The sequence below is a fragment of the Limulus polyphemus genome, unplaced genomic scaffold (genome assembly GCF_000517525.1).
Source record: "Limulus polyphemus unplaced genomic scaffold, Limulus_polyphemus-2.1.2 Scaffold777, whole genome shotgun sequence".
Lineage (NCBI taxonomy): Eukaryota > Metazoa > Arthropoda > Merostomata > Xiphosura > Limulidae > Limulus > Limulus polyphemus.
In genome coordinates, this window is record NW_013666387.1 from 275491 (window position 1) to 286820 (window position 11330).

Below are 11330 nucleotides of genomic sequence, written 5' to 3' on the forward strand. Positions count from 1 at the left end.
CAGGATCCGAAATAATTTTATATAACGCAGTCAACCTCTGTAGGTACATAAATTTATGGTGTAACTGACAATGTTGCAAGTTATAAACATTACAAAATTCTAAGGAACTGAATTTGTGTAAAATGGCGTCCTGCGAACACATACAAACATATTAACTTACTAAAGACATTACAGATGTTGTTTGTTTTTTTCATCAAAATTTTGAATCTGTGAAATGAATAAATTTGAAAACAAAATCCACAGACAAAAAAGTTATTATAACATTTTGAAGCTGTGTAATTTAAGATGTGTGTCAAAATGAGATCCTGCAAGCATATACAAAAAATATTAGCTTAATAAAAACGTTATAATTTTGTTTCAAAATTTTGAATTGTTAAATTTGAATTAATCTGAAAACAAAATTCACAGACAAAAAATATATCTTGAAGCTGGGTAATTTCAGTTACTCTCGTATCATTGCACTGTCTACCACCTTAACACTTTTCGTATAAACGTTCTTAATTTAGCCTTAACCATATTATGTCATGGACTATATGTCTTTTTTTTTCTGTTGAGAGAAGAAATAAGGAATTAGATGAAGGACTGAAAATCATGTTCTAACTGAAAGCATTTTATTTTCTTCATAAACGGTAAGGCAAAATCAAAATAATTAGAATGTAATTCAAAACCACTTTCGTTAATGGAATTGTTGATATAAAAATACCGAATGCTGAAATGTATCTTATGCATTTCTTACTTTACTCTTGTGTTATCTTCCCTCGAGTGAAAAAGTGGTGAACGTTTATTGGTTAGCACTAAAAGCAAAGAAAAAAAACACATCAGCGACTCTATAATAACTAAGAATCTCACTTCATTTTCTGCGGTGCTTAATAAGTGTTGTGCTCTCACATCTTCACCATCAAAATCAATGTAGTCAGTCAACTCAGCAAATGCACTGATTGCTCACTATGGTGACGATGATAACTAATTTAATGATTTATGCGACATCAACAATTTCGTAAGACAGTTGAACCTCCCACAAGCACCTTCCGTAACCATTCATTCATACGGAGTCTTAACAGAATTTCGAGCGACAATAGTAACAAATGAAAAGACAAAGAACCATTATTTCACCGTGTGAAACTCAAACATTTGAGAAGTATAGCCTATTTCTTGCGCTATAACGAAACGAATCGGTATCACAGTTTTATGTTAAAAAAATAATTAAAGAACTACTAATTGCATTTTGTCGTTTATAGTAGACCGACATAAGGACCCCTCCTAATATGCTCTGAAATCAATGAGCAGTAATTGTAATAACTTATATAATATATTAGGGATAAGTAGCTCGTTAATTAACTGTAGGTAGATTTAGTTAGAGGCAGATATATCAGCTTGCTGCATTTGTACACCAGAGACAACATCTCTTAATAAAAATCTATCCGAACAAAAATACAAATTTCGCATAGGTTTCAATATATTTTCATTCAAATAGATAGCGTTGTAAGAAGAACATAATGATTTCTGAAATACTAAACTTTCTCTAGACTTTCACAAAAACAAGGGGGTGGGGTGGAGGAACTCATATGTTCTGCTACCTGCCAGTGCTTGGTGAGATAACGAAAGAAATGCTTATAAAAATAAAGTTATGTTTTTCATTAATGTTATACCAGCACTGCAACAACTTTCAATTGAAATATTCGAAATGTTCGTTTGTTTGTTTTGAAGTTAAGCCCAAAGATACACAAGGGGCTATCTGTTCTCTGCCCACCACTGGTATCGCAACCCGGTATCGCTGTGCCACTGGGGAACTATGTACTTTGTAGTCTCAACTCAACCACGCTTAGTCTTTTCCTCTAAAAAAATCTTATTATTTTTATCTTAGCACACTGCATTAGCCTGCTGTCCCTAGGGCGGGATTAGATATGTTTTTATATTTCAGCCTCCAGGTTCTTGACTATCCAGTTGGAGGAGTATTGACAGAGTACACACATCTGCCGGTGTTATTTTCTTACGACAAATCACTGCATCTATGCCAGGAAGCGAGGGTATTTCCAATGGCCAATATCTATAAAGTTCAAATGATAATAAATATTAAATTATCTATTGCTTTCAGGAGTTATAGCCCACCACTCACAATGCTAGAAACCTGGTTTCGATACTCGTGATGGACAGAGCACAGATAGCCCATTGTGTAGTTTGTGTCTGCGGACTTACAACGCTATAAACCGGGTTTCGATACTCGTGGTGTGCAGAGTACATATAGTTTATCGTGTAGCTTTGTGCTTAACTTTAAACAAACAGGAGATATAGTGAAAATCGCCGAGGTCAAACATGACTCCACGTGCCTACCTCAAAATTTTAGTCAGCTGTAGAATGTCAGGATTAGCAGTTACACCATTTCTTTGTTCTAAATTTTAAATGTTATTTCACTTGTTACAAACTTCTATTCTTGAGTGAGTGATTTGGTTTCTTCTCTGAACGTATTGATCCGGTTTATGACAAACTAGCTCAATCCTTTCTTTTCGATGTCTCGGGGGGAACGATCTGGTTATACAAAATGCTGTTAGCATTATAGATTATATTTTAATAGTTATATAAGTAACTGAGCAACCTACACACTTATTTTTTATGTTCTCTATGTTTTTTACCATGCGAACCTATTTTGTGTTTTATGCTAGTATTGCTTCTTTCATTTTTTCTTTTTTGGTCTTGGCATGGCCAAAGGCTAGAGTTTCTGGGCTGAGAATCCAAGGATTCGTAGTTTCGGTCTAGTTGCTTTGGAGTTTGGGGTGACAATAAGCGCGCCGCTCAAATCCCACTATTCTGTCAGATAAGAGTAGCCCAAGAGTAGGTTTCATCTCTATATAGTCTGTCAGTTCAAAAGTGGGGACGGCGAGCGCATATATCCCTTGTGTAGCTTTATAAAACAAACAGACGAAAGAAATGTTTTTTTTCTTTTCGTCAAGATACCTAGGGTGTTTTTTTTATTACTATACATTGCACCTTCTGTTTCTTGACAAATAATTTGAATTCTATTATTTTTAATGTTATCACTGCTTGTTTGGTCTTTTTTTTTCTTGTGAGCTTATTTTTCTTATTCCCTTCATTACCAACCTTCATGGTTTTTTAATTTTTAATCTTGTCACTACTTTTCTTTGTCTTTTCCTTCTTTTAGAGATACCTGAGTTCTTTGGTCTTCTGTTTCTTACCAAGCTACCTGGGTTGTTAGTCTTCAATTTCTTACCAAACTATCTGGGTTGTTTTGTGTTCAATTTCTTACTAGCCTCCATGCGTTTTCTATTTTCAATGTTGCTACTGCTTGTTTGGTTTTGTTTCTTATCGAGTTATCTGGATTGTTCGGTGTTCTATCTCTTATCAAGTTTTTACCTGGATTGTTTCGTTTTGTTTCTTATCGAGTTGCCTGGATTGTTTCGTTTTGTTTCTTATCGATCCATCTGGATTGTTTGGTTTTGTTTCTTATCAAGCTACCTGGATTGTTTACCTGGGTTGTTTGATCTTCTGTTTCTTACCAAGCTACCTGGATTGTTTGGTGTTGTTTCTTGTCAAGCTACCTGGGTTGTTTGGTTTCCTGTTTCTTATCAAGCTACCTGGGTTGTTTGGTGTTGTTTCTTATCGAGCCATCTGGATTGTTTGGTTTTGTTTCTTATCAAGCTACCTGGATTGTTTGGTTTTGTTTCTTATCAAGCTACCTGGATTGTTTACCTGAGTTGTTTGGTCTTCTATTTCTTATCGAGCTAACTGGATTGTTTGGTTTTGTTTCTTATCAAGCTACCTGGATTGTTTACCTGGGTTGTTTAGTCTTCTATTTCTTATCGAGCTACCTTTGTTTGCTTGTTTTTTATCTTTCTAAATTTTTAGGTAAAAACTCATTGGAACTTCCTGTTATACAACTGATTGTTTATGTTAAAGTATACATTACACAATCGTGTTTTAAAACTATTGTTTACTCCTAAAATCAAATATTTCGAATCACTCTTCTTACTATATCTGATCATTTCTATTATCATTAAACAATTAATTTTCCTTCAATTTTTTTCTGTCAGTGTATCATATCAATATATATGTATATTTATACATACATATAACATATACATACACGATGTTGTTTTCAGTGATGTTGTATAAGGTCGACAAGTTTTACAACGTTTGTGTGTCATTTGAATTATATCAAAATGAAATAAAACTGAAATTTTAAGCCAAGAGAAATATAGATAAATACAAAACTATAAACCTACCTTCTGTGTCCATGCTTGCTAGATCTCCCTTTAACAACTCGCCTTTCATAAATTCGTCTAATTTGAAGTTCTCCTGCAATGGTCTAACGTCACTCATATTTTCTTGAAAGCAAACATGCTTAGTTTTTATTAACTCCCACCTCTCTCCCTCTATAACCTTAGCCTCAGATGTGATTTGACGAGTTCTGAAACTGTGGTGTTCAGATGTTTTCTTTTCGCTTGGAACTGGAAATATCAAATTCTACAAACAAGTTTTTCTGGTCGCTGGTGGGACTACTTTCTACTTACACTTCAGAAATTAATTCTTCTTGAACTTCGCTAAGTTCTTTGTTTTTCCTTTTCCTTAAAGAATGATCTAGGAAAGAGGAAAGAGCAGATGCGTGGTCTTGTCGGTTTACCACAATATCTTCTTTTATAGCACTTGCAAAGAACCCAGGTTAACTTCGAAAACATTACTGCCCTCCTGCGGGAGTAACGAGAATCACCAGACACTATCGTGTTTTGATGATTGGATTATTTTGTTTCATGAATTTTAAATAACTTAAGTACTTAACTTCCACACTTTTTTGGTGATATGTAACTCCTCGCACATTTAAGTTGCTTCTTCTTACATGAATGCGCGTGTAAAAACTCCCATCCCACCCCCAGACAAAAATACTGAACCAGGCTAGCGTTTCATATACTTACCTGAATTTCAGTCGTGTTTAACAAAGTAGTCCTATATAAAATAGAGGTATAAAATTAGTTCGTATTTACACAATTTATTATCAATACATTTCAATATTCACACAGCTTACTATTCAATATATTTTAATATTCACACAGCTTACTATTTAATACATTTAATATTCACACAGCTTACTATTGAATACATTTAATATTCACACAGCTTACTATTGAATACATTTAATATTCACACACCTTACCATTCAATACATTTTAATATAACACAGCTTACTATTCAAACAACTTACTATTGAATACATTTAAATATTCCTACAGTTTACTATTTAATAAATTTGACTATTCACACAGCTTACCATTCAATACATTGTAATATTCACACAGCTTACTATTCAGTAAATTTTAATATTCACACACCTTAACATTCAATACATTTTATTATTCACACAGCTTACTATTCATTAAATTTTAATATTCACACACCTTAACATTCAATACATTTTAATATTCACACAGCTTATTATTCAATACATTTTAACAGTTTACAGACTTGTTTTGTTTTTAGGAACATAGTTGCACAATGGATTATCTGCACTATGCCCAAAGCATGCATTGAACTACGAATTTTAGAGTTATAAATCTCCAAAACTTATCTCTGACCCATCTGGTGGGAAGAGACGTTTTACAACCAGTGAACTTCAAAAGGCAAGGATACTTTTACCTTCGCATTTTTGGTACAGATGTTGGAACGGTTTACAGTAAGAAGACGTACTCCTTGGCTATGAGCTGGCGGTTTTTCTCGATTCAAACTAATTCCTAGCACGTGCAAAGATCACGCTTGTTAAACAGTGTGTCACCCAGTTTACCGGCCAACAAATCATTCCATGCAAAAACACATTCAATTTTGGAAAATAATTGTTTATTGTAAGTTCCCGATGATAGTATTACATTTTATCGAAAATGTATTCTATACAGTCGAGAACCACAAGCAAAACTGAAAAGAGAGCGCACATATGTGAGTTTGGCAGTCACTATCACCAGCACAGTTATTACCCAAACTTGAATAAATGTTTAAATGGGTTGATTTGTTGTGCACAACTGAAAAGAGAACGTATATATGTGAGTTTGGCAGTCACTATCACCAGCACAGTTATTACCCAAACTTGAATAAGTGTTTAAATGGGTTGATTTGTTGTGCACAACTGAAAAGAGAACGTATATATGTGAGTTTGGCAGTCACTATCACCAGCACAATTATTACCCAAACTTGAATAAGTGTTTAAATGGGTTGATTTGTTGACCGGTAAACTGGGTGACTGTGTCTAGACGGGTAAGTATTTGTCATCTCACTTACTACTTCAAAGCAAATTTTTACAATGTTATATCTACTTTCAGTCTCATAAAGGTAAATCACACATAAATAGATTTTTTCATGTTCATCCAGCGTATAAAGTTGATTTAACAACCGTTTACTTGAAGATTGGTTTTATTTTTGTTTCACTTCAATTTTTTTAATTGAACTTACACTTGATATTAAATCTAAACATTTCACGTGTTCTCTCCACAATTATTGTAAATTGCCATCTCTAAAACAATTACATACGAGGAATATAACTGTATGATGATAGAATTGCATCTGATACAATTCAGGAAACATTTGATAAAAATATACTTAGATTTGTCAAGGTTAACATGACGTCAATACGAACGTCATTCTTGACTATCACGAGTTTTATATACACGTGATTATTCAAAAATTGCAACGTTAGTCGCTAAGCTAGAAGCAAAATCACAGTTATCAAGGCACACTATTTCACCAGGGTAATGTTTATCAATAAAGTTTTTCAGTATTCCATTAATTAACGGTTTATAATGTTCCTATGTGTCACAATTTACCTATCTATTTCTCCTAATTAAAAATCAACACAATTCAAACACGTCACCACAGAGATATGATTATATTTTAATAGAATCGGCTCCACAGTTTTCAACTTAAAATAAAAGGCAAGATAAATATCTGAAACTTTTCATCAATTTCAACTAAGTCTCAGGAATAAAATATAGGAGATAGTGTTGATAAATAGAAAGATGTTATGGATAATACAATTATAACGCTTTCTTTAGTTTGGTAAGTTCTTTTGGATTATTTGGTAAAAGTAAGTCCAAGTTCAGTTCACTGAATGATAACAAATTATTTTATTTCTTCCCCGATGTTTACTTCAGGCTATTTTCACTTTTATTTGTTGTAGGCCTAGGTTCAATAATAATGTTTTCACTGTCATAAGAAATTTGCTCGGAATGATAACAAATTAGTTTATTTCATCCCTGATGTTTACTTCAGGCTATTTTCTCTTTTATTTGTTGTAGGCCTAGGTTCAACAATAATGTTTTCACTTTCATAAGAAATTTACTCGTTAATAGTGCTATGACTAATGTAAAAATAAACTTGCTTGTACAATTTCATGGCTAATCGATCGACTCGCCGAATATACGCGATAACTAACACTGATTAGAAGACTTTTCTAACTTCCCTGAATTCTCAATCACTACTCAAATGAATACTTCACTCGACTGTAAATCACTGAACTAACTGGCACAATCACACGAAGTAATTACTTACTCATATTTATATTTGTATCATTGTTTCTTTGTTTTTCGCAAACTTTCTCTATCATTACATCGTCATTATTACCAGCTCCCTCTAGCTAACATCTAAGTTAAAACATTGATGATATATAGTTTACAACAATACTGTCTACAAATTCTAATTCAGAGGCTTTTACTAAGGGATAAAAAATAGCAAATAATGACTTGTTACTTTATTGACAAAAAATAAGAGGAAAAAGATAAAAGATTTTAACTTATTTTATTGACATATAACAGAAAAAACAATTTTAGATTATTTTATTGACAAAAAATAACAGAAAAGACATTATAAATTACTTTGTTGACAAATGACAGAAAAACAATTTGAAATTACATTATTGGCAAAAAAGAGAGAAAATATTTTGCTTAGCTAGCTGTAATTCTAATATTTGAGGAGTGATAGGGAACTTTAATTTATGATTTATATGTTATTGATAAGAGGAAAATTTTCAAAAAAAATCACGAGAAAAACCAAAGTAGTAGTTAACATCTCCATGGATATTATAATATGCAAAAATTTCAAGTCATTCGACTTCATCATTCAGTACAACTTTCAGAAAATTGTAAACGTACTTTCACTTAATTTGTTTTAAAAGTTAATAAAGGATAAATGGAGTTTTAGGAAAATAAAATAAGTTATAATAAATACGGAATCTTGGAAAGTCGCGAAACAATTATCAATATATAAATATTATATAATAAAAAACTTATAATGAAGTTATCAACACTAAACGCCACTCGCCAGATTACTGTCATGATGAAATTACCAACACCAAGCACTACTTGCCAGATTACTGTCATAATGAAGTTATCAACACTAAACACCACTCGCCAGATTACTGTCACAATGAAGTTATCAACACTAAGTACCGCTCGCCAGATTACTGTAATAATGAAGTTATCAACACTAAGTACCGCTCGCCAGATTACTGTAATAATGAAGTTATCAACACTAAGTACCGCTCGCCAGATTACTGTCATAATGAAGTACTTATTAGCATCGTATCTTTTGAAGAGCGCCTCTACGAGGAGATAAGTATGGGAAATTCTGTCACTTCTACACTCTGTATTATGTCTAATATTTTCAAGTTTAGAATTTACGATAAATTTTGATTTTATTTCCACAGTAATCTGGCGACTGTTGTTTAGTGTTGATAACTTCATTATGACAGTGATCTGGCGACTGGTACTTAATGTTGACAACTTCATTATGACAGTAATCTGGCAAGTAGTGCTTGGTGTTGGTAATTTCATTATGACAGTAATCTGGCGAGTGGTACTCAGTGTGGATCACTTAATAATTTAAGTTTAATCTGGTGCGTGATAATGTAAATAATATAATTATAATAGTTTAATCTGGTTTTGGTAACTACGTTATGATAATTTAATCTGGCAAGTGTCAAAGAGTTTAATTTGGCACTTCGTTTTAACATTTTAATCTGCCGAGTAAAATTCGTGTTGGTAACTTCATTACTACAGTTTAATCTGACGAAACGTCATACGTGTTTAATATATTCTACGGTTTTATCTCAAACCGAAAAATTGTTTTGAAGTTGTCGATTTCAACATATACACTACTGCTTAATTGATATTAATGTATTTATAAAACAATAACACAAAATACGCATGAATAAAAACAAAATAGATTTGGGGGTTCGCGAAAACATTCTAATTAAGAGGGTCTTCGGGTTACTAAAATTTGAAAACGGCTGGTATAGAGTGACTATTTTGTATCATATCTTATACACTCGAAGGTAGTGATATTTTACACTAACAATAGGCTCTCAATGGTAGTGATATTTTACACGAACAATACACTCGAAGGTAGTGATATTTTACATTAACAATAGGCTCTCAACGGTAGTGATATTTTACACGAACAATACACTCGAAGGTAGTGATATTTTACACTAACAATAGGCTCGAAGGTAGTGATATTTTACATTAACAATAGGCTCGAAGGTAGTGATATTTTACACTAACAATAGGCTCTCAACGGTAGTGAAATTTTACACTAACAATAGGCTCGAAGGTAGTGATATTTTACACTAACAATACACTCGAAGGTAGTGATATTTTACACTAACAATAGGCTCGAAGGTAGTGATATTTTACACGAACAATAGGCCAGAATGTTTGAAAGGGGATTCTAATTTGTGAAATCAAAAGCCAACCAACTCATATTGGGCAAGAATGTAGACTATGTAGAAAATGTTTGCTATAATTATATAAGCATAATTTTTTTATATATAAAAAATAGGGGTTTAGCCGAACCCTCTCGAACAGCAGCAACGTTTTTATTCTTTACATTTGCTCTCTGTCTGCTTACGTTATCAACTTTGAGGCTAGCTTGATTTTCGGAAGTTTGCAAATTACAGAAATAAAATAAATATGGAGAAACTTCAAAATGTACGGAATTAAGAGGAAAACATAAAAATCTGTTTGTAAGTTCATAAATCCTAAAGGATTTTCAAACATCACTCATAACTATAATGGCCAAGCCAATGAACTGTGAAAATAATTGTTCACGAAAATTTTTTAAATTATAAATTCACGTAGAATTTTCCATAAAAACTTCCTCCACGTGGAATTTCTTAATATCGTTTTTGAGAAAGGTGGTTTAACTTATTAGCGAAAGGAGAAAGGTGGTTTAACTTATTAGCGAAAGTTATCTTGGCCCCTTTGATGTTAAGATTTTTTGCGATTTTTTAATAAAACAAATAAGTGGTAAGAAAGTGAAATTTAATCTGCTGACTAGTATAATAAGATAACCTATAATAATCAGAAGAAGAAAAAGTTTCAGCATGAGTTTTATACGAATAATTAAGTAATCCTTGTAATGTAGCCGAACATATTTGAAGGTGCAAAATATCTGAATACCTAAGAAATCCGCACACGGGAGGAATTACATGACCAGTTATATGATAGTAAGCATATTATTACTCTTACTTCTTAATAACAACCCAACCCCTTGCTTGACGGGACCAGAAACTAATCATCCAACAAACTGAACATCAGACAATGGAATGTGAGTAATATTACAGAAAAAAAAACATTAGAGTAAAAACCACATTGTTCCGGTCAAAGGTTAGTACATTTAAAGAACTTGTCGCAGAAACTTCCTTTATAGGATCTATCACATGCCAGTTAGTCTCTGTTCTACCTTTTAAAGCTTCATAAAAAGGGCGGAAGATTTCTTTTCTGGCGCCAAATCAATGGTCAAGTAAGACTAGTTTGCAAGAGACGGACATGAAAACGGTTTGGGCTGTAAGGCTGTCTTTGAGCCGTCTCTGTCATGGCTTCTTTTTTTAGTTATATCAGAGTTGGTTTTTAGCTTTGCACGGATTGATAAAATATTAAGTGCCTTTTTTTTATTCTTCAGTTCAGTTCTGATTTTTTATTTTTGTGTAACTGTTTTGGGAATATTGGTATAAATTGTTTCTCCAGAACCAAAATTGTTCTTGCACATAAAAAAAAACCTCCCGAAAAAATAAATATAATTCTAATTCGGGACTTTCAAAGTTATGATACTTTTAATGACTACTTGTACATTATTAAAAATTAAATCCTAAACATACTTCTAAATACATAACTTGTCCACTTTTTTCAACATGTTTACAGGCTAAACATGTCTTATTTCTAAACATGTTTAGACACGTTTAATACCTAAGCATTGTAGACAAACTTAGTATCTAAACGTTTTAGACGCGTTTATTACCTAAATGTGATTAGAGACGTTTAATACATAAACATTTTAGACAC